A 20,577-nucleotide genomic window follows, 5' to 3' on the forward strand; every position below is an offset into this window, starting at 1 on the left:
GCAAATCTTTTCCTTTTGGTCCTTGATTTTTACTATTCCTGCTCAAATTCCCTCACTCTTTTTTTTTTCCTTATTCAAGAATTCTGTTAAATGAGTCCACAGCTGGAAATATCTATTTACGTCTTTAAAGCTGGTAGCTTTATACTTTCAAAAAGCTCATTTGTTCCTCCCTCCCTTCCTTCCTTCCTTTCCTTTTCCTTCCTTTCTCTTTTCTTCCTCTCTCTTTCTTTCTTTTTTTTTTTTTTAAGATTTTATTTATTTATTTGACAGGGAGAGAGAGATCACAAGTAGGCAGAGAGGGGAAGGCGGAAGCAGGTTCCCTGCTGAGCAGACAGCCCGATGCGATGCGGGGCTCCATCCTAGGACTCTGGGATCATGACCTGAGCCAAAGGCAGAGGCTTAACCCACTGAGCCACCCAGGAGCCCCCTTCCTCTCTCTTTCTTTCTTTCTTTTTTTTTTTTTTTAAAGATTTTATTTATGTATTTGACAGACAGAGATTATAAGTAGGCAGAGAGGCAGGCAGAGAGAGAGGAGGAAGCAGGCTCCCTGCTGAGCAGAGAGCCCGATGTGGGGCTTGATCCCAGGACCCTGGGATCATGACCTGAGCTGAAGGCAGAGGCTTCAACCCACTGAGCCACCCAGGTGCCCCTCTCTCTTTCTTTCTTATTCTCTGAAATGTTTGGGTGATACAGGGCATTCCTCATTTCTCTTATAGTTTCAATCTGTTCTTGTTTTCACAGGAATTTGCTCCTCCTCCATGTACCGCTGTCAATCAGTCTACCTCTGAGAAACGTAATTTAGTTTATACCAAAGCATGATTAAATAGGTGCTACTATCCTATCAACACTCCTCAAACACCACCACTCCAGCCATAAATCCAACCTAGTGTATGTCTTCACTTTTCTGGGTCAGCATAGGTCACTGTAAGCCATTTTCATGAGAAGCTGATTCTCACTAAGTGCATTAGAAAGTCACTGTTGATACCGTCCTTACCATGTGTAGGACTTATTATAAATATTACAATAATTATTATCAATGCTATTTTTCAGATAAAAGAAATATCTAATGAAGATTTAACAGTGACTCACACTGTTCTAGGCATTTTCTCACAGGAACGTTTTTTATATTTTTTGAGGCAGGTAAAACTGTAGCAGAACAATTTTATAGATTTTTTCAAAGATAGAGACTTTCAGATACAGAAACTAAGGGTTGGTTGGTAAGGAGTGACCTATTGAGCAGCAGAACCAGAATTCAAATGCGTGTCTCCCAATTTCCATTTGCTTACATAAGTAACTTTTTACCTTAACTTAAAAAAAAAAATCATGAAATATTTTAAGCACACTGTGCTATGGAGAAAACAATCAGCATAATCAATCAAATTTTAAAATTTTGCTGTATTTGTTTGAGAATCGTTATTAGTAGTAGTACTAGTATTTATAGCAGTACAACTAGTAATATTTTACCCAAGTTCAACATCACCAAAGCAATCAAAGACCTCCACAGACTCTACAATTCGATCTTCTGAATTTGTTTAATTATCATTCTCAGCTAATACAGCCAATGTACAGTATTGAGCTGGAGAAAGTGTTTCATGTTTATTGAATGGCTTTGTGTTCTTGTTTGTTTTGTTTTATGTTACTAAGAATTGAGTTGCTTTTTTTTTTCTTTTAAAGATTTTATTTATTTATTTGACAGACTGAAATCACAAGTAGGCAGAGAAGCAGGCAGAGAGAAAGGTAGGGAAACAGGCTCCCCACTCAGCAGAGAGCCAGACGCGGGGCTCGATTCTAGGACTCTGAGATCATGACCTGAGCTGAAGGCAGAGGCCTCAACCCACTGAGCCACCCAGGTGCCCCTCGAGTTGCTTTAATTAATGTGTTATTTAATTTCTCTAGGTGGCATTCATAGATGGTTGACATCAGGGTACCTGTGGATGTGAAGCATCTTTCTACTCAGTACAGAAGTGGGTAGGAGAGGCTCCCAGGTTCCTGAAAGCTGGAGAGTAGTTTGCATTGTGCGGTGTTATTCAACTCTTTCTTTATTCAGTGTAGTAATGTTATCATTTGTGAAGGATGGGATAAACCGTGCAACTCCTTTGTGTTCAGTCTGAGGAGCTCGGGATGATTTACAGAACCTGCTTTCAATGAACAAAATGTTCTTGTAAATTTGGCTTTTGTTTCTCTGACTTATGAGTGAAGTGCAAAGCAGAATGAATGGAGAAGCTGATAGCATATTCCCAACTCCAGAACTGGATTTTAGGGGAGATAAAATATGTAGTGCATATTATTAGAATAGCGGGGACAAGAACAAACTGGGGCTACCCCTAGTAACCTGATGATTGTGCTTCTAGAACCTATTGACCTGAGCCTTTGTGATTAAGAAGACTGATGGAGAACTTACCCAGTTAGGGATGCCTTAATTTATGAGGGATATTGAAAATGTTAATAAAAGGAAGAAATGTTTGCAAAGCTGATATTATAACAAAGAGTCAACAAATGGTATCTTGGTTATCATGAAGCTTAATAATTACTATTTGCTCACTTGAATCAGGCACAGTGAGGACTGCTTTAAATACATGTCCTCATATCATCTTCGTAATTACCCTATGGAGTATTCTTTTCACGGAATGAAGTTTCATTTTATAAATAAAGAAACTGAAGCTAGAGGGTTTCAGCAATTTATATAAAGTCTCCCAGTCATTAAGTGAATAGAAAAACTCTGTCTACATCTGGTGAAGGTCTCAGCCACAACACCAGGGATTGCCTTTTCTTCCTGCAGAGCCTGTCAACCCCTTGTATTTAATATTTTTCATCTATTAAAGTTGCCAAGCAAAGTAGGAAAAAATTAAATCAGAAAATGAAAGACTTATCTGTTCCTCTCTGTGTTTCCACAGCAAACACTGCTTATTAGCCATCCCGTCCGCTTATATTGGATTTTGAATCATTGACCTTTTGTGTTGCATTATCACATCACCATTATTTTAATCTCATACAGCACCAAGTGTGTAGAGCCCCAAGTCCTAGCAAATGGACGTTCAAGATAAAACGTTTTTCTGGACCTGATCCCCAAGATTCATGGCACTTCTAATCCCTTGTTATTTATTGCACAATACACCCCTTCCCCAAGGAGTTATGTTAATTTTTGTTTTTGTTTTTCAAATACAATTTAACAGTGACTACAAAATGAATTCTGTTTCAGGAATGTCATTGTGCTCTTAGGATATCAAAGACAACAAACAGAGTTAGATTTTCTGCTAGCACAGTGCCTGGTACATAGTAAATCACCAATAAATGTCCTTTAATATCACCGTTGGCTTTCGGTAAAGACAGGACGAACACATACACAGCTACCACAATGCGAGGAGGAGATCTATGGAACCTGAAATGCATACTGACAACCTTCCATAGACCTCTTATCTAGCTATCCTGGCACAAAAAACACACACGAAAAACATGAGCTAGCTTGAATACATGGTAAATTTTTTTCTTAGGCTAAAAGACTTGTTTAATGTTTGCAACATGGAATTTCTAATAGAAATTACATTAACCAGGCTCTTATTTATTTCTGCTCTAAAAGATAACCATGCATTAAATGAAGGAAGGGCCTCTGCTTTCATAAGAGCTTATATTACATGAAAATATGGCCTTAGGACTCCTGCTACCAGTAATTTTCATAGTACTTACCTAGGATTTTCACACGAATTATTTTAGCCTTGAGAAAGCTCTAATAAGATAGCTGCAGCAATTTACAGACAGGGAAACTGAGAAGAGGTTAAGTGAATTACTCACGGATGTGGAACAAACAGCCAACATTTTCCATCTCCAAATTCTTGTTTTGAAAATTCAGCCTCACATCTGTGAGTGTGAAGCACATTACCAGCTCAAATTACCATAATAAACTGAGGGAAATCTACTTCAGAACAATAAATTATTATGCTTGGATAGCAACAAACAATTAATCATTACCAAATTAATAAATTTGTACCATTTGCATCTTAATTGTTTGACTACAATTTCGCTGGCCCTGTTGCCCAGGACAGGTGGTGAAGTTCAGAGCTCACGCTGCGGGGAGCATAGTTGACAGACTACTCCATACACTAATATTCTGGACTCCCACTGGGTTTCTTTCCACCTATTGCTCTCAGCCAATGACTGCGCAGGACTCGAGAGTAGGGTCAGTCCATTCTTGAGGGAGGCGGGACTCCTGATAGGCATCAGACCTGCTGCTGGGTGGAAGGTTCTCCCTACCTTCTTCTGCTCCTCCACCAGCAATAAATGTCTCCTATGCCCACTCCCATTTTGACATCTGCTTCCTGGTGGTATGAAATGATGCAGCTTGAATCCCTGCCCTTCCTCTTCATAGTCCTCCTTTTAAATGAATTGATTGGTTCATTCTCATGCTTGAGTGAATGTACCCCTTTTGGGGTAGGATGTTCAGAATGTCAGAGCAGATCCATGTAGATGGATCTGGACGTGAACTGGTTGGAAATGAAATAGAAATGCAGGCTTTCTCGAGCTTGTTTACTTATTTGGGAGAATATTAACGCAAAAATCAAAAGTCACGCGAATCTGTGCTTAAATCCATATGAAAAGCTACTTAGTGAATCTCTTCTAGGTGTGCAATCCACATTAGCATTTGAAAAGTTTTCAGAAGACCTTTCACAGGGCAAGCCAAAATCAAAATCTGTTTAAATGTATTAACCTATTTAACTTTATTTATAACATTTATTCTTTTCTCCAGCGAGGAATATTGCCGGGGGCCATATCTATCTAGTGCCATTCTGTATCCTCCTCTTCTCCCCTCCCCCCCAAACAGTTTTAGCCACTCAGGCTGCAGTGTTTCAGGGTAACCCATTCTGCCTACTTGTGACTTTGTGACAGGTGCTCAAGGTTAGATAGAGTCCCAGCAAAAAAAGACTCTTGGCTCTTGGATTATTATTTTTTTTTAATTAGGATATTTAAAATATGATACTAATTTAAAAGCTACAACTTATATATTATCCCAATACATGCTATTTTTCCAGAATGTGATGTATTATAACTTTGTGTGCTTATGTTCCTTGTGTATGGAATGTGCCTATTATGACAGGTTGCTTTTTCCTGAATATTTCCATTGTAGACTGATGAAAATTGTGTTCAGCCTAACAGAATGAAGTCCCACAAAGGTGAGTTCTACCCAAAATACCTTCTCCCTCATATCAGTTAAAACTATCTAAAGACAACAATACTTGAGCCGTAGACCTATCCTAAACCGACTCTTATCGCACCTTATTTTACAGAGAGAGAAAAGGAAACACAGGGATTTTTGTTTGTTTGTTTGTTTGTTTTTGGTGTTTGTTCTGTTTTGTTTTAAGTAAGTGCAAATGTCACTTAGCCAAGTGGGTGGAGTAGGGATTTGAGCCCAGGTGGCTCCACTCTTAACCACTCCAGACTATTGCTTCCCTAAGTCTTGGGAATCCATTCAACCACAAGATTCTAAACAGTAAGAATGGAAGTTAGAAGCCAAGGGAGCTTTAGTTTCAAATTCTGACAAAAGATTTTCAACATTACATTTTTTACCCAGGCAAATGATCAGATGTGGTGATGGACCATTCCAGATATGCTGAAACTGAAAAATTAACTCACTACGACTTTTCCTCAGGATGAGATGCGAATTTGGTTTTGAACAAAAATTAAGGTAAAAGGGGGTCAGAAAGAGGAAATTCTATCCAGCAAAAAGGATCTCCAACACATGTGACCAAGAGGCGTATTAAGGATGGGAGATGGGTAGGAGATCCAGAAAGAAAACAGAACACACTAGAACAGAAGCACAAAGAAGGGAGTTCACCAGAGACATAAAGATATAGTTGAGAATATGGAAAAGGATATTGAAGGCCTGCAATAGAGAGATTGGAGCTCTTGGGAAAACATCAATTATTTTGTTCACAGAACCCTAGACAGATGAAAACTTGTGGGAACAATTAGCTCCAGAGATGACAACGACAAAGGGTGTGTAAGAAAGGGTACAACAGTGAACAATGCTTGGGTAGTCATAAGAATGTAAGCCTATTGATTTAAACGTTGGGATATAATGATGTTAGCAATCTAGGAGTAGGTGAATCTGGAGAGGTAGTGGTGTGGAAATGCCAAATCCTTTTCTCCAAAGCCAGTTTGCCAAGACACAATGCTTAAAATTAAAAAACAAAACAAAACAAAAACAAAGCAAACAACAACAACAAAACTTGCAGGAGACTCTCTCATTTTAAAATTTTAGAATTATCTCACATTAGAAACTGTTGACGGTTATGTCAATGCACATAACAACATGACTGAAAAATTAAAAATGAAAATATTTTTGCTATGAGTTTCCCAGTTTATCAAGGAGGATTCTGGAGCAGGAACAGAGCTGGGGGAGAAGTGAGAGAGCTTTTGTTTCCTCTGAGCACAAAAGTGGGGCTTTAATCTCTTGGCCTGAGAACTTCTAAGATTAAGGTGGACAGACTCTAGAGGAAGGAATGTGACACACAATGTGGAACATTCCTTATCCGTCCTCAGATCAGGAGCCATGGAGAGAAGGTTACAGAAGGTCATGACTTTTTCTTTTCTGTCAGCTCATGTCATGTTGATGCAGGCCCATGGCTGAGCTGGCTGAGCTCCTCCTCTGGGCTGTAAGTGGGGAGACATGCCTCTCGTCCACTCCACCGTGGCTCCCCTCACCAGAAGAAGGGAGCTGCCAATGGACTTGGCCTATGGGTATTGACTAGGCCCATTAATCATGTAGGTGACAGGCACCCTATCACTTCAATCTCTTCTGGGCCACTGCGTGAGCAAATGGAGGGTCTGATTATTTAGGGCCTTTTAGTGCTCTGTTGCTCTCTCTCTCTCCCCCCAATACACATACCCTCCATTAATCTTTTGATTTCCTTCTTTCATGAAGCCGATCAGGAGAAATGTCCAAGATACACATTTTGGCTTCAGGGCCGGTAGAGGCCAGGCTCACAACTTAGCCCAATTTGAACATTAGCTCAAGGCAGGTAGGCAAACTAACTTTGTCAGAGAGCCCTGTGTTGAGGCCTGAGCCTTTCCCCTGCTCACACTGAAGTGATTCTCTGTTTCTTATTTGGCTGCCGATCCTTTTACATCTATCCCTTGGGTACCTTCTGGTGGGGGAGGGGAGTAGACAGTTTGCAAGGCAAGATTCAGGCATTCCTGGATGCCAGATTCTAATAACCACCTCAAACAAACAAACAGACAGTCACCCTTAAACTGACAAACCTTCATTTCTTATAGGGACCATGAAGAGCAATCACACTTAGTTTATGCAAGACTCCGGATTATTATGCATAAATGTAAGAAGCCAAGAACACATTTTTTTATAGTCGTCTTCTCTTACAAATCCTATGTGATAGAATAGACCAGTTCCTGCTATTTATTAGAGACCTAGGGATGCTCATAAAAGCCTCTACAAGCTGCTCCGGAAATCTAGGTTATCTTGTAAAATCCCCATTGTTTTCATGTGCTTTTCCAACAAATAAAAATAGGAAGAATGCAATTTCTTCTGATGAATCAGAAACAAAAGAATGTATAAATGAAAACCAAAGGAATAAAAATGTAAAGCTTAAAAAATCCAAAGCTTATGTTAGATAGGGAATTAATAAATATTGAGAAAAGACACAGTGTTCCAGTTTACCAGCATTAATCTCATGGGTGTAGCTTGTGTGACCCAGATAACTTCATTTTAAGGATGAAGACCATATTTTCTCTGCTCAAGTGGGGGGAGTTCTAATCTTATGCAATAGAACCATCACCTAAATTCAGTAGATAAGACACTAAGACAGAATTTCTTTTCATATAGGCACTCACTAAATTACTGCAAAATAAATATTATATGGATTTGTATCATGGTGGAATGGAAGTATTTATCTTAATTTCCCTCATTCTCAGAAAGTCAAATGTTGTCACTTGAACATCAGTTTTCTCAGGAATTCCCTCATGGGAAACTGGGACTATCAAATTTATCTCTTACGCATCTGACATTTTAATTTCATAAACGTGTCCAACTCTAAAAGACGCTTGGTGGGAGGAGGCAATGACATGAGGGAGGCCTGTTGGGAACATCTCTAACTACCCCTGACTTCTCTGCCATGAAATGATCGAAGTTGAGTGATTTTTCTCTTGGAAGCTCCTATTACTTATCCAGTTTCATTTTTTAAGCCTGAACATTATACGGCAAGGAAGTCATTCACATGTGTTGAAATATTAGTCTCCCAGTGAAGACTCTTAAAACAACATATTATTTCAACACTCCCTCCTTCAAGGACCAGTTGTTTCAACATTCCCTGAGTCTCAACCCATATTACAGGCAAACCTTTCTTCTGCATGTTGTCTGAAGATTTACATTTCTATCCACTTGGAAGGGAAAAGCTCTGACTTTGGTCTGGCTATGAGGGACTCAAAATTGGTGCTGGCGTTGTAAGCATGGTTCCCCTAGTTGGGGGGGATCCAATTTAGTCTTGCTATCTGTCGTTTCATTACCTTCGTTCCTTACTTTCCTCACACTGCTATTATTTTAGAAAAAAGGGTAACAGGGATTAAAATGAAAATCCGCAGAGATAAGGAGATGAAGAGACACAAATGTCTAATTATACAATAAGTCTGGGAGATGAAAAGTACAACATAGGAAATATAGGCAATAATACTGTAAACAATGTTGCATGATGACAGATGGTGACTACACTGAGTATGGTGAACACGGCGTCTTGTGTAAGCTTGTCGAATCACTATGTTGTACACATGAAGCTAATATGAGTGTGTGTCCATTATATTTCAATAATTAAAAAAAAAGGAAATCCACATAGAAGTTCTAATTCTACTTACATAAAAATCTCAGCTATCACCCAAAGCCCATTTACCAAATGACACAAATAATCATGAATTTCTTTTCTCAGGTAATAGGGAGGTGACTGTTTTAACATAAATAGCATCCTATTCAGAATATGGTACACTTTCAAGAGTTAGAATGTATTCTTTCAACCTTTGGATTTTACTAGGTGTATCCATGGACTCCCCGTAATATAAAGATCACCAATGATTTTTACTTTAGTTACAATAATGAAGTTAAACAACCTAAACAAATATTATGTAAGCACAGAAAATGTATCAATCACTGTTCCAGACGCCGTAAAGGAGATGCGGATGAATGAATAACAATGCCTGTCCCTCTAGGGTATGCCAGGGGAAACTGACACACTCATGCATAATTAATACATGACCAACTGTCATAAATACTGTGCAAATATACAAATAAAATACGATGGCAATATGGAGGGAGGAGGGATGGATGGCTTCAACAATTTCTGATAGAAAAGAGATCTATCGACTGCATTATATCAAAATCACCCTCAGAAAAGCCCGTCACATTTTCCCCACTTGTCCTTGCAAAGACAGTCCATTTTTGACTCATAAGCCCTTCATCACCCCTCTGTCACATCCCACACTCAACTCTCTACAAATTATTGTCTACACTTTGAAATTGGTTTCATATGCCCTCTCTCCCCTGCCACCCACTCACCCCCAAGATGGCCTCCCTACAACTCAGTAACGAGGGGCGTTGCCTGTGTGGTTAGCAGAGTGTAGGTCAGGCCAGGAAGCCTTGTGTGAAAGAGTAGTTGTTGGTGGTTTGGCTTAGAGAGAGAGCAGAAGTCTTGCCAAAACGGCTTTGCTTCTCACTTTAGAATTGATGGATGCTGGCCACAAGGCTGTTTTCCCCACAGGACTTTTAAAAAGTTCATGAAAAATGACATTATTGCACATGGGGGTTATCTTGTCGGCGTCCTCCAGATCACACACAGAGTGTACACCCTCCTTTGGCCAAAGGATATTGAACATCATTTCTACTGGCCACAGATTTAGAAGCTCTATGCACACTTTGTAATTGGCCTTTAGAGGGCTTCTCAGAGCAGCATAGTCTGAGATATTGCAAATTTTCCACACATAAGTCATGTATACCACACCCCCACTGCAAACCACAGATCCGGTCACATGATTCACTCACTCAGTGTTTTGTATTTACAAAGTCTCTCCTCACCCTGGGGTCCAACACTGAGAAAGACAAGAGTTCATTCCTAGTTGAATTCCCAGAATATCTTTAAAACACCTATTGCTGCTTTTTCAGTTTTTCCAAACTCCATTTAAAAAGGGACACTGTCTCACCATGTCCTCATCGAAGTTTTGTGTCATAAACAAAATAAACCAAGAGAAACAAAAAGATAAGAGGTAGAACAAAATGTCCACTACATTCTACTCAATCGCACAACCAAGAAAGAGACCTAAGTCTGACTTTGCATTTACTAAGAATTAGAAAAGGCAAGGTATTTTGGATCGGAAAGTAAATGGGTAATCCTTTGGACCCACTTGGGTCCATTTTATCAAATATTTGCGGGGCACCTTCTGGGGCCCACCTACTTGGGATTCTAAAACGTGTGAGATGTGGTCATGGACCTCAAGGAGTTCACTGAGTATGGAGAAAGTCAACAAGCTTGCAATGCAGTGTGGGAAGCATGGAAGCAGCGAGGGATGCCCAGTGGCATTGGGACGGTGGAGGCGACTCCCAGAGGCAGGATCTCGTTCTGCTGTGTGAGGAAGCTGGAATGTTCTGAGGGGAGGGGAAAATATGTGAGATCGTATTTAAAGATGAGGATGACAGTCTCCTCAATTTCCACATGGAAGAAAAATGAGACCTAGAATGATGTAATGACTTATTTTGGGGCCAAGAGATAACAAGCTGTATCTCATATAAGAACCAAGAAGAGGGAGGGATAAGACGGTAAACAACCAAGGGGCTTTGACAGACTGGGAATACTTGATGCGGCTGGAACACATAAGGGACATTTTCAATACTTTTTAACAACGATATCAATGGGTAGACCCAGAATCCTTCGCGAAGAAAGCCTACCCCAAGAAGACAAAAAAGATGACACGAGGATGCGTTGGGGCTCTTTCAACCAAGCTCCACAAGATTATATATATATACTTAATTGGCTTTTCATTGTTTTTGCTTGTAAGAAAATGTATTCTATTCTTATTCATACTTTGTCCTGGTTCCAGTTTACAAAACTCTCAGGTGGGGCGCCTGGATGGCTCAGTTGGTTGGGCGACTGCCTTCAGCTCAGGTCATGATCCTGGAGTCCCGGGATCGAGTTCCACATCGGGCTCCCAGCTCCATGGGGAGTCTGCTTCTCCCTCGGACCTTCTCCCCTCTCATGCTCTCTCTCACTCTCTCTCAAATAAATAAAGAAAATCTTTAATAAATAAATAAATAATAACTCCTAGTCTGTGAAATAACATTTTAGGGATCCACATAGTTCCCCATGCAGAATGGACCATCATTTATTCAATTAGTGCACTTCTGTTGATTAACCACTGTAAGAACTATACTCCTTGAAGCCTGGAAGTTCATAAAAGCATGCCCAGTGCTTGATTGGAACTAAGGATACCCTCCGTATCTCAGTCAAGAGCCTCCTGACCTTCTCTCTCTTTTCAAAATCCTCTCTCAGAGGCTTTCACTGAGTCTGCAGATCTGGATGCTGGTCCTTCATCTGTGTGACCACAATCGTTTGTTCAGACTACTTTTGCCATTACTGCGATACGTAGCACTTTGACTCTTAGTATCTGCGTGTATGACTCGCTCACACATAATGTTCTCCCAAGACTGTGACTTCCCTGAGGGCTGTGACCGCGTTTTGTTCAACTTCTTATTCCCAGAACTTTTCGTAGTGTGAGGCACATAGTGACAGCCAATACATGCTTCCAGCATGGATGCCTGTCTCTACTGTCAAAGGGCACATGTCTGTTGCAACTTTGGTACCAACCTCATCTACATGATTACAATTTTTCAAGCTCATCTCTGCTTTCTATTATTTCCCCCCTTCATGGACTTCCTGTTTCCCTTATATCCATCTCTAGTATATTCCTTGTAGAGAGGCTATAGTCACTATTTTTTTTTAAGATTTTATTTATTTATTTGAGAGAGAGAGAGCATGAGTGGGGCGAGGAGCAGAGAGAGGGAGAGGAAGGGGGAGAGACTCATAAGCAGACTCCATGTGGATCATGGAGCCCAACACAGGGTTCGATCCCATGACCCAACAGCATGACCTGAGCCAAAACCGTGAGTCAGATACTCAAACAATTGAACCACCCAGGTGCCCTTGTTGTCACTATTTTCAAAAGAGAAGTCAGATCACACCACTGGTCTGCTCAAAACCTTCTAATGACTTCCCACCTAACCTAGAGTAGAAGTCACATCCTTACATGGGCATGTGAGGCTCCTTAGGATCTGACGCTGCACAGTGTCTTCAGCTCAGCTCCTCCTCCCCTTCCCTCATTCACTAGGCTCTGCTTATAGCATCCCCTTGACTATTCTTCCAACACATCCTACCAAGAGCCGTTTTATCTACTCTTTGCCTGGAACTCTTGTCTCGGGTAACTTCATAGCTGCTTCTGTACGTCCTTCAAGTCTTGGCTCAAACATGAGCTCATCAGAAAGTCCTGCTCCCCAAATCATCTATAAGATGGCAACAACTAACTAGTCCCCATTCAAGCACCCCTTCACCCCATTCCCTGCTTTGGTGTTTTGCACAGCATTTCGCCATGAATATTTGTTGTATATTTTATATTAACTTTAAGTTACGTGTCTTATGCTGCTTGACTGTTTAAGTCAGAGACTGGCAATTTTTTGCTCACTGTTGTGTCTTCGATACCTAAAATATTGGTTGACACTTAGTAGGTGCTGAAAACTGTTTTTCAAATGGGTGCATAAATAAATAGAAAGATAATGATGTGATTTCCCACTTATTTACCCTAGTTCTATCCTCTTCTTGTGCCTTGCTCCATCTGCTACTGTAACTATATTGTTTGTTGCCAAATTGGCCACAAAGCCTCTACGTTGTTGGAGTCAACCTTCCCTTTCACATTGAAATGAACCTGGAATGCACACTGGTTTCTGGAGGGCAAGAAAAAAATTCCATGAGGATGGATGGGCATTGGAAGTATCAATGAGAATTCATGATTTCTAAACTACGAGTTCTCTGTGTGTGTGTTTCTGTGTCCATGAATGAGTGTACGTGCAAGTGTGGACATGCATGTGCATGTGTCTGGGCTTACAGGTAGTTCCTAGCTCTGTCTACTGGAAGAGTCCAGCGGTAAAGACATCCCGGGAGCAATGAGTGTGCCTCCTGCCCCAGTCTTGGTCGCTAATACTGAAGGGAACTAGAATCCTCAGGAAACAAGGATCCTCAGAGGAACGGCTGATAGGGTAGGTACAAGAAAAGCCTAGAATATCGTGTCTTGTCAGAAAGAAAGTGCTTAAAAACATAATAAGAACATGTCACAAGGAAACAGGAGCCAGCTTGAAAGCACTTTGAGTGTCCCAGTGGTTAAGTACAGTAATGAATTATAAATGATCAAAAAAAAAAAAAAAAACAACAAAAAAACCCCAGAGATTCATTAACTCCAAACAGATATTAAATAGATAAATGAGGGGTGCCTGGGTGGCTCAGTCAATTAAGTGGCTGCCTTTGGCTCAGGTCACGATCTGGGGTCCTGGGATGGAGCTCCACATTGGGCTCTCTGCTCAGAGGAGAGTCTGCTTCTCCCTCTCCCTCTGCCCCTCCCCGCACCCGTGTGCTCTCTCTCTCTCTTTTGCAAACAAAATCTTTAGCAGCCATCACAGTGAAGACTGGGTCAGGCAAGACGTGTTAACAAGTGCTAGTTCTTGAGGGGAATTTTGAGGAAGAGCAGGACCCCCGGCGTGATTTTAAGTATCTGCCTACGACTTGCATGTTGTTGCAAGGGGAAAAGGTAGCAATTGCACAGGGGAGAAATCATGCATCTTGAGCAGGGGATCAAAATTACCAGCCCCTGTGAGGGACAGATGGATGTCCCACGTCTCACGTGTGATGTCCCAAGAAAGATACTGGGTGAAAAAGCATAATCCGAACGTACACACGAGGAAGGATCAGACAAACCGCAAATGAGGAGAATTCTGATTTTTCAGACAGGTTGATAAATGGGATTCTTGAACATCATCACCATGATTCAAAACAGGGAAGGCTGTGGAGATGCTTGAGATTGAATAAGGCTAAAAGGACATAAGCAGTGCATGTAAGACTGGATCTAACAGGCAGCATGGACTAGAAGAGAAGAAGTGCTCTCCCAGGCCTCCCTGGGACACTCAACAGAGGCAGAAACACGATGGCCCACCCGTGTTACACCAACGATAGATTACCCGTGCTGGAAACGATACTGTGGCTCACCTGAAGGAATGTTGCTGCTCTTTGAAGATGCACACCGGAGTATTTAAGGGTAAAGATGAATAGTATTTTCCCTCGAATGTTTCCGAAGAAAATAAAGAAGCTGTGTGAGAATGTACAGATAGGACAGATGATAAAGCAAATAGGGTTACATGTTAACACGAGGGGAATCTGCACAAAATTATAATCCTATTTTTATTTCTCCATTTTTCCGTAAGTTTGAAATTATTTCCAAATAAAACGTTTATTTTAAATGCACTGCCGCACCTTAGGGAAAGTTCTCTTCCCAGTATTTCTGCAGACCTCCAGGACAGCCTGTCCTGTCTGTGCCACTGCCTGGGGCTCTTATGGACTCTCCGTGTCCTTGGGAAGTGGTGCTGCCATCTCCCTGCACCCCATGGGGAGGACACCCACAGTACCCGTCACGCAGGGAGCTGTGCAGGAGACCTTTACTGAGCTCCTGTAGCTAGAAAGGGCGGTCACATCATAGCATAACAGACAACTCAAAAGGACTTGCAAGATACTCCCTTTCTTCTCTTTCCCTGGTCTCCTGAGTCCATGAGGTGGTTCTCTCTGGCTCTCTTCTTAGGCTCCTCATCTCTCAGATGCTTTCTGAGTCAGGGTCCCCTTCACAGGCTTGCTCCCCTCTTCCCTCCCCCTGCTCCATTCAGCCATACCTTCTTCTGCACCTGGGACCCCGTTTGGCCACTTCCCTACAGCAGAAACCTCTTCAAAGACCAGCATCCTTTCTACCCCAGACACGCAAGAGTCCGCTCCTTAAGAAGACAGAAATGGCTACAACCAGTTTTGGGGTCTAAAGCATCATTTTGTTCTGCTCCGGCTACCCTACCTTCCCAGCTGCTCCTGAGGCTGCTTAAAGAGAAAGAGGAGGAGACCTTACAAACCTATTTGAGTGTTTCTTTTATACCCCAACTGTGCGAAGTGCTTTACAGACACAATTGTTTTAAAAGATTTTATTCATTTATTTATTTGAGAGAGAGAGAGAGAGTGAGAGAATGAGCAACCATGAGCAGAGGGACAGCAGAGCAAAGGGAGAGGGACAAGCAGGCTCTGTGCTCAGCACAGTGTCCCATCTCACCAGCCTGAGAGCATGACCTGAGTCGAAATCAAGAGTGGGCGCTTAACCGACTGAACCACCAGGCACCCCAGGCACAATTTTATTCAAAACTCACAAATCGCAGAACAGAAGTACGGCTGTGATTCCCATTTTCCAGGCAATGCCACTGACATTTACCAGCGTGATGTCTAAAATCTCCTGTCTGGTATGTCAAATCCCTCTGAGCCTATCTACACGTCTCTACCGAGATGGGTGACTGCCAATTCCAGAGAAAACAAGCTGTGAGACGTCTGCCCAGAGACAAAGAAGTGTAGTGGAGGTGCGGGTGTGGCATGCATCTCTGGAAAGTACTTAGTTTGCTATTTAATTGGCGGCCCTAGGAATCCTGAAGCAACATGAGAAGAACTCTGCTGCCATCTAGTGGACACTCTGCGCTACGACCCGCGATTTCCTTCTGCTTGGGTAAAGTACCTGAGAAGGTCATGGAAAGGTATGGTGTCCGTAGTCTTTTTACGTCACATCTAGGGGCAGAGGCTTTTCAAGCACAAGCCACATTACAGTGATTCCTGGAAATTAATCTGTGGTGCCCAAATCATGCTGTCTTGTCGGAGGATTTTTAAAAAAATGTTTAGCCCTACAGGACAATGTATAAAATGATTTTTTTTAACATATTCTTTTTTTTTAAATTTTATTTTTTATAAACATATAATATATTTTTATCCCCAGGGGTACAGGTCTGTGAATCGCCAGGTTTACACACTTCACAGCACACTTTTTTTTTTTTTAACATATTCTAAATAATCTTCATAATATACTTGTGGAGTAGATATAACTATTCACACTTTATTAGAAGATCAAAGAATGACTTTTTCAAGTCTCTACATTTAAGTAACAATGAGACTTACAAAGAAGTGCATTTCTTCTTAATTCAAGCTCAGGCTTCCTCTCTCCTCTCCCTCCTCCCTCCTCCCTCTTCCCTCCTCTCCCTCCTCCTTCCTCCCTCTTCCCTCCTTGCCATCTTCTCCCCTCCCTCCCTCCCACCCTCCCTCCCACTCTCTCTCTCTTTCCCTTCTTCCTTCCTTCTTTTCTTCTCTCCCTGCCCTTCTCTTACCTCTTTCTTCCACCTTTCCTTCTCTCTTCTTCTTCTTCTTCCCCTTCCTCCCTTTCTCCCTCCTCCTTTCCTCTTTGCACAAGTGTGCATCTCCTCTGGGGCGGGATATGTGGACTGGCCAGGGCCAAACCCTTGCTCTGGCAGCAGGAACCTGGCCTAGGAGATCTGAGGGTGTCTGACCTGTGGTGTTCTGGGGAAGCCTTGCTCTCCTGGCACAGGGGCTGTCTTTTCCTTGCTCTGCTCCCTCCTGCAGTCATGCTGTGGCTCAGGCTGTAAAATGAGACCTGTGATATCTGGGGCTGACTTGATTGAGCCGCGAGCATGCACCAGCAGGCGCCCCCAAGAAGGTTCGTCCAGAAGAAAAGAGGCCTTTTCCCTCCACTGAGCTATGGGCAGCCGTGTTTCTGAAACACACACCCACAAATGTCCCTGACTGACAGGATGCCCACATCCCCAGTTCATTGTATATACTTTTCTATCAACAATATACATGAGGTTTGAGACAGAGAAAAAAAAAATCCAGAAATAGAAGCCATTAGGGGAACAAAAAGCATATCTTCTCTTAAATAAGACTTGATAATAGCCTGCAGAGTCAAACTGGGTTAGTTTTGTAAATCATTTTCTGAAACCCTTGGGCCACAGACATTCGACCAGACCAGAAAATAATAGCCTTGACCCTCGCCCCCATTCCTTCCTCGCTGCTCCTTGGTATCGATTCTTTCTTCCTCATGAACTCACTCCCTGATGCTGACAACGGACACAAATAGCTCTGTGCAGCAGAACCATTACAAGTTTTCATCCTCACTGCCCTGGGAGCGTTCACACAGAGATCAAATACTGCAAGGGACGCACGGCAAACAAGGCTCCTGCCTCCTTCAGCAGATCCACCTCTCCGGAGGCCCTTAGTGCCTCGGCCAGCTCAGGGACCCTCCAGGACTCATGTCGTCCCCAGCCTTTCTGTATTGTCTGCCAAGAAGACCATAGGGCTGTAAAGAAACCCAAAGCATTTATTTGATGTTTTCAGGATTGCAATTCGAGAGACAGAAAGCGGGCTCCCAGATTGGGAATTGTGAGTGGAGAATGCAGGCTTTTTAAGGCAAAACCACAAGGTTGCATAAGTTGTTTTGGAAGAATTCTGACTGGCGCTGGCCGAGAGGTTGACGACCTAATGCAGGATTGGCCATCGAGTCAATAGGTATTACCTTATCTCTACTTCCATCCTCAGGTGGAAGAATGTGCTCCGGGAGGTGGTCTGGTTGCTATAGGGAAGTTGTAATTGATAAGCTGTAACTGACGAAAGTAAAAAGTCCTTGGGATTTCAAAAACTGAAACAGGAGAGGTGCAGAGGATCTTCTTGGTCAGTATCCTCCAGACCCTGCTGTAACTGACTCTCCCAGAGACGCTCACTTCCCTTTGGAATCTTCTTTCCTAGGACAAAGCCTCTGAAGTCCCCGGGAGCCCCTCCGGGCCTTGCCTCCTACGCCCTGTTCAAGCCTGTGTGGGGTCTCAATGTCCAACCCCAGGCTTGTACTTTTTCACCCCGAATTCCAGGCTGCATGGATAGCATCTTTGGTGGGATCGCCGAGTTGCTTCATCACTTCCCCCAGAAACCCTCTCAGCTCTCCCTAGGCTCCCTGTCGCGCTGCCCCCTGCACCCTCTGTGTCCTGTAGGACTTCCGTAACTCCAGACCTAGACCCATCGGGAGTTTAGATAACCACCGTGCAGGTGTTTTCGTAAGACTGATTCACGCGTTTTAAAATGATACATCATCTACTAAATTCATTCCTGCAAGTCCTCCAAACACGAGGCTGGTCCTGCTAGGGAAATCCAAGGGCTGGCACCTGCAGCCACACCTGGTGAGCCTCCTTGTTCCTCTTTCTGGAAGGCGGGGTCACAGACCCACTGGGCAGCAGGGCCGCCTCTGACCCAGTGGGAAAAGCTACAAAATAACGGGTTGGTGGTTCCAGCTGGCCAGGGTTTGGGTTCGGCAGCTGCCAGATGGGCAAAGCTCAGCAGTAATTCCTACAGCTGCTCTGGGGGACAGGGTTAAATCCTTCTTGGAGAGTCGAGGTCAGGGAACCATTGGCTGGTAGTGAGAAGAAAAAGCTCAAACGGGCTATGTGTGAGAACAGATGGCAAGATCTTCCTCTCTACTGGGAGAGTCCATACCCTTCCAGGAGCCAAGTCCTATAAGCATCAAAAAACTTAATTATTTCTTCTCTGCCCCCAATATCTATGCATCTGGACCTGGGTTAACCAGGTCCTTCCTTCTCAGTGTTTTGTCAGGGAAGACACAGCAGAGATGGGCAGATGGAACATGTGCCATGGTTTTCTGGAGTCTGTGGCTAGAGAACGTGTCCTGGTCTAGATGGAATGTGAGGCTGAAATGTCAGCTGCTATCTTTATTTGTCCTAAGGATATGGATCAAACCTGTCGAGCTCATAGAAATAAATTTTGCTGCATACCCAGATCAGAGAAGTCACCTCGACAGTGGCCCTCTGGCTAGGAAATGTGATTGAATTTACCCTTTCTTATTGGTGATCACAGGATTTTGGAGCTAGAAGGCTCATCATACTCTATGGGTTTTCCAAATGTGCTCCCCATGGGACCAGAGGCCACTCAAGAGTTGCAGGGGTGGAGGTCAGGGAATGGGGCAGAATCTCCCAACCACTCACCGGTCTACCTAGACAGCTCTCCTTCTGTTGATTTCATGCCTTCAGATACAGCAAAGTAGGTAGGAGCCCAGAGGGTTAAGTCAGGGGCTTGGACTGATCTTGAGTGTTAGTCCGCATCTATACGCTTCCGTTTGTAAAATAAGGATAATAATAATAATAATAAAAACTAAATTTTATATAGCATCTACCGAGTGGTTCGCATCATCGTAAGCACTTTATAACCATTTACTATTAATCATTTGATTATTTCCATTTAATGCGAGAAGTATTGTCTTATAGCAGGAATCAAATAGTGTTAAATTCTAGAGATAGCTCACATGTCAGGAAGTCCGTATATTCAGAGTGACCCCTGCGAATTCCTTCAAGTTCTTAGAAAGTCTAATGCTTTCTGCAGGGTTTTGTGAATCTAGGCTGCCTGACTTTTCCTGACTCTTTGCAAGTCAGCAATTGTTAATGAGCCTCAATTAATGTTTCATTTTTCTCCTCCAGTGTGCTGGTAAAATAATTTTCACTCAGTCACCTGGCCCTCTGAAAACTGATGGTCTCAACATCAGTGGTCAGAAACCCTTAAAATCCACTCATTCTTTATTCAACGTGCAATGATTTTTTTAGTCGCTGACATCGTTTGAGTTTACTATTTATTTACTCTTTATTATTATTTACTATTGGGTTTGCTAGATTCTACTCTGAGCACTTCAGTCAGTATTCAAAACACGCTGCGGTAGGGGTGCTTGGCTGGGGGTTAAGTGCTGGACTCTTGATTTCAGCTCAGGTCATGATCTCAGGGTGGTGGGATCCAGCCCCACACTGGGCTCCGCACTGCGCATGGAGCCTGCTTAAGATTCTCTCTCCTTCTCCCTCTGCCCCTCCCTCCCACTCCCCCATCTCTAAAACAAAACAAAACAAAATTCAAAACCCCCAAAACATGTTATGATAGTTATTATGACCTTCATTGTACAGATGGGGAAATGGAGGTGTAATATGGCATCAGACATGAACCCAAGCAGCAGACCCTAGAACCCCTTCCCTTACTCCTATGCTACGCTGATTATTTTAGGCTAGATTGTTTCCACTGTTTGTTTATTTCTTTATTTATTTATTTATTTATTTATTTATCTGAGACAGACAGAGAGAGGGAGAGAACAGAAGGAGAGTAAGAGGGAGAAGCAGACCCCCTGCTGGGCAAGGAGCCTGATGCAGGACTCGATCCCAGCCGCCCGGGATCATCACCTGAACCAAAGGTGGATGCTCAACCAGCTGAGGCACCCAGGGGTCTCAATTTAATATTTCTAATAAATACCAGTATTAGGCTCATTTTAATGATGAGAGAACAAGACTGGGAGGGGGAAAGTATGGTCCAAAGTTTTGTACTACAACACGATAGAATTTCCCTGGGCTAGCACAACCTAGGATGATAATATTAC

The sequence above is a fragment of the Enhydra lutris genome, unplaced genomic scaffold (genome assembly GCF_002288905.1).
Source record: "Enhydra lutris kenyoni isolate GAN:26980312 unplaced genomic scaffold, ASM228890v2 scaffoldscaffold34, whole genome shotgun sequence".
In the NCBI taxonomy this organism is placed as follows: Eukaryota; Metazoa; Chordata; class Mammalia; order Carnivora; family Mustelidae; genus Enhydra; species Enhydra lutris.